This window comes from Oncorhynchus masou, chromosome 18, assembly GCF_036934945.1.
Source record: "Oncorhynchus masou masou isolate Uvic2021 chromosome 18, UVic_Omas_1.1, whole genome shotgun sequence".
NCBI classification, from domain to species: domain Eukaryota; kingdom Metazoa; phylum Chordata; class Actinopteri; order Salmoniformes; family Salmonidae; genus Oncorhynchus; species Oncorhynchus masou.
The window spans coordinates 46,849,236-46,854,305 of NC_088229.1; positions in this window are offsets into that span (position 1 = coordinate 46,849,236).

The window sequence follows — 5,070 nt, forward strand, 5'->3', positions numbered from 1 at the left end:
CCTGCAATAGTTACCTTCGTTCAAACTATCAAAGAACCGTCAGACCTAGGCTCTGAAACTTTAGAAACCTGTTCTAGAGCTCAAGTCGATAATACACGGTGAGTTATGTGGCTCTAGACATTTAGAAAAGTCCCAGAGTCGCAAGACTAGGTGCATTGAAACCGCCTTGGCCCATAGAGTCGGATCCTAACGTTTCTGTCCGATAGCTCATTCAAGGACCCCGTAGCAATGTTTTTAGTTTGTGGCTACTGGCCATCAACTTTTGCACCATCTTCAACAGACAGTGTTCAACAGTGTTCTCTTTCATATGAAGAGATGAATATGGCTGCGCCAGGCATGTCACGACAAGCATTTTTGACAATGCCTGACCAGAGGACAGAGCGTTTTGGTAGAGTAAGTTTATCCTCATTATTCTAAAGCAAAACTGACAGACTAATTGTAATGCAAGACTGGTGGTGGCTATTTTATAATTAACTGCTATTTTGTTATTTATCGTAAACATTCATCTGCCCGCCATCGGCTGATGTTTCAGCATGATAATGCACGGCCCCATGTTGCAAGGATCTGTACACAAATCCTGAAAGCTGAAAATGTCCCAGTTCTTCCATGGCCTGCATACTCACCAGACATGCCTGATAAGTACCTCAGAATGTGGCAGACACTCAGTAATGACAGAGCAAGCCGAGCTGCTGGAGGGCCACCATGAACTGATGAACCTGGAGTGCTCATGGAATGACCTCATGTATTAGTAGTACCGAACAGACAGCAAGAACACGCACAACATTAACCTCATTCTAAACTACTTTGGAAAGGTGCAGAGGCCCTGTCGGATGACCTGGCCAAGCAGCTGTGGATAGCGCGCATTGAGGGCACCCAGTCGTGTCACACGAGTAGGACAAGATGTGGCTGAAGGAATCACAAACCTAAAACCCCAGTTCTACAGCAGCACACTGGCAATCTGCCATGGATGTTGTTTATAATTAGGGCCTTGTGTTTTGCGCAAGCATGTGTCATAGCAAGACTTCATCCTGTATTTTACATTTACATTTAAGTCATTTGGCAGACGCTCTTATCCAGAGCGACTTACAAATTGGTGAATTCACCTTATGACATCTAGTGGAACAGCCACTTTACAATAGTGCATCTAAATCATTTAAGGGGGGGGGTGAGAAGGATTACTTTATCCTATCCTAGGTATTCCTTAAAGAGGTGGGGTTTCAGGTGTCTCCGGAAGGTGGTGATTGACTCCGCTGTCCTGGCGTCGTGAGGGAGTTTGTTCCACCATTGGGGGGCCAGAGCGGCGAACAGTTTTGACTGGGCTGAGCCTTTTCTAGAATTGAGAATAACACCAAAAATGAAAGCATTTCCGAGAATGGTGCTGGACCATCTGACATAAAAAGAAAAGAGTACAGTTTAATGAAAAATCTTTAATCAAACTGTCCCTGCATTCATCTTCTCCCGACTCCACTACTGAAACTAATTACTCTATTGAATACAATATCCTCTTTCTGACCGACAAAGCTCATCACCCCCTTGCCTCTGACATTCGCCCCAACCTTTTCCCCTGCCAACCCACATGCTCACTCCATTCTACCACAGCTGGCCACCTTGTTCCGCCAAAGCTCTGGAACTCCTCTCCAGCTGTTACCACATGCTCTATTTACATAAAGTTGCCTCATGAAACAGAAGATAGTCTTCTATGACTGGGTCAAGTCTAATTATAATGCACCCACTAGTAACGTTAACAATTTTGCACCAAACTTAAACGTTTAAAGGTTGTTGATTACGTTATAACTTCTTGCAGTCAGTTGCGTAAAGTAATGAAGTAGAAATACTTCGTTACTGTACTTAAGTAGTTTTTTTGGGGTATCCGTACTTTACTTTTTACTCTTTATATCGACTTTTACTTATACTTCACTACATAAAAAAATAAAACAAGTATAATTTTACTCAAAAATCAAATAAATCTGAAGCTGGAAGAAAAAAAACGAATCATGTTGGAAAAAGATGCAAGCAATATCGTCGAGTTTGCACACTCATTGGGGGAACTTGTTTTGCTCGGCTGCAAGCGACGACACGCAGAATTGATCCAATCCTCTTCAGTTTGGTTAAATCCAAGAGTCCTAAAGTGTAAACCCCACCCACCGGGAGCCTGTCACTCACAAAACAGTCATCCACTCAGCAGCACTTTGCTCAAGCGTGTCAAAAATCGCTCTCCCACACCTCCTGATGAGGACAAACACCCTTGGCTGTATCGAAAATAAATGTTTTCTTTTCTCGGAATGAAGGATTCGTCCTACCGGATGAAATGTCTGTTATGCTTAGTTCAGGAAATAACGTTACTAGCGTTCAAGAACTCACCATCGATATGCTGGTAACTTCCTAGAATAACGTTAGCATGCTATCTAACATTTGCTAATGCAACAGGCAGTGTTAGTTGATGCTAGCTAATCTACCCAAATAGTTCACTAGCTAGTAGCTACCTATTTTAGCTGGCTAAAATGTGCCCAGATTGGGAAGCTTTGTTAGCTAACGCAATCTAACTAAACGAGCAAACCAGCTAGTTTAAGTGAACTGGTAGTTTCCGAATCTGGGCACGTTTTAGTCAGCTAACATTAGTCTAGCCAAATACCTTGAATAACTGGTCAAGCTAGCTAGCTAACTGTTAGCTTTTTAATTTTTGCCAACATCCAGTTAGCTAGCCATTTTGTGTTAGTTGATAAAGTTGTTCTTAACTCGCTAATTACCGGAGACGTAATTTATTGACGTAACCTACGAGCTAGATCAATTAACAGTTTTTTCTCATAGTAACAGAGTATGCTGCAGGCTGAAACCAATGTCCAGATGGGGTGGATACTTCCAACTAATCAACCAGCTGATCACAAAACTTGACTGAATCAAGTTGTCCCTGTGGTTAATTAACAGTATTTTATTAGTCATAAACTGTATATAGTGTATATTTTGATAAATTTGAGAACCACCCATTTAAACTACAATCCTGACATTGGTTTAAGACCAATGGGTAGCCTACTTAGCCCTGTTGCTTGGTGTGTATATACACACACACACACACACACACACACACACACTGCTCAAAAAAATAAAGGGAACACTAAAATAACACATCCTAGATCTGAATGAAGGAAATATTCTTCTTAAATACTTAGTTGAATGTGCTAACAATCACACACAAATGATCAATGGAAATTACCATTGAAATTAAATTTATCGACCCATGGAGGTCTGGATTTGGAGTCACACTCAAAATTAAAGTGGAAAACCACACATGCTGATCCAACTTTGATGTAATATCCTTAAAACAAGTCAAAATGAGGCTCAGTAGTGTGTGTGGCCTCCACGTGGCTGTAGGACTTCCCTACAACGCCTGGGCATGCTCATGAGGTGGCGGATGGTCTCCTGAGGGATCTCCTCCCAGACCTGGACGAAAGCATCCGCCAACTCCTGGACAGTCTGTGGTGCAATGTGGCGTTGTTGGATGGAGCGAGACATGATGTCCCAGATGTGCTCAATTGGATTCAGGTCTGGGGAACGGGCGGGCTAGTCCATAGCATCAATGCCTTCCTTTTGCAGGAAGTGCTGACACACTCCAGGTCTAGCATTGTCTTGCATTAGGAGGAACCCAGGGCCAACCGCACCAGCATATGGTCTCACAAAGGGTCTGAGGATCTCATCTCGGTACCTAATGGCAGTCAGGCTACCTCTGGCAAGCACATGGAGGAATGTGCGACCCCCCCAAAGAAATGCCACCCCACACCATGACTGACCCACCGCCAAACCGGTCATGCTGGAGGATGTTGCGGGCAGCAGCACGTTCTCCACGGCGTCTCCAGACTGTCACATGTGCTCAGTGTGAACCTGCTTTCATCTGTGAAGAGCACAGGGCGCCAGTGGCGAATTTGCCAATCTTGGTGTTCTCTGGCAAATGCCAAACGTCCTGCACGGTGTTGGGCTGTAAGCACAACCCCCACCTGTGGACGTCAGGCCCTCATACCACCCTCATGGAGTCTGTTTCTGACCGTTTGAGCAGACACATGCACATTTTTGGCCTGCTGGAGGTCATTTTGCAGGGCTCTGGCAGTGCTGCTCCTGCTCCTCCTTGCACAAAGGCAGAGGTAGCGGTCCTGCTGCTGGGTTGTTGCCCTCCTACGGTCTCCTCCACGTCTCCTGATGTACTGGCCTGTCTCCTGGTAGCGCCTCCATGCTCTGGACACTACGCTGACAGACACAGCAAACCTTGCCACAACTCGCATTGATGTGCCATCCTGGATGAGCTGCACTACCTGAGCCACTTGTGTGGGTTGTAGACTCCGTCTCATGCTACCACTAGAGTGAAAGCACCACCAGCATACAAAAGGGACCAAAACATCAGCCAGGAAGCATAGGAACTGAGAAGTGGTCTGTGGTCACCACTTGCAGAACCACCCCTTTATTGGGAGTGTCTTGCTAATTGCCTATAATTTCCACCTGTTGTCTATTCCATTTGCACAACAGCATGTGAAATGTATTGTCAATCAGTGTTTCTTCCTAAGTGGACAGTTTGATTTCACAGAAGTGTGACTGACTTGGAGTTACATTGTGTTGTTCAAGTGTTCCCTTTATTTTTTTGAGCAGTGTATATACCTCACCAATCAAAAGTTTGGACACATACTCATTCAAGGGATTTTCTTTATTTTTACTATTTTCTACATTGTAGAATAATAGTGAAGACATTAAAACTATGAAAAACACACACACATATATATTTCTATATATCAGCGGTCTAAGGCACTGCATCTCAGTGTAAGAGGTGTCACTACAGTCCCTGTTTCGAATTCAGGCTGTATCACATCCGGCCGTGATTTGAAGTCCGATAGGGCATCGCACAATTGGCCCAGCATCGTCTGGGTTTAGCCGTCATTGTGAATATGAATTTGTTCTTAAATGAATTGCCTAGTTAAGTAAAGGTTAAATGGATATATAAATATATATATATATCACAAAACAAAAAGTAGAACGTATTTATATTATAGTCCAGCTTGGGGCAGTAATGAAATATATTGGATGCCAACT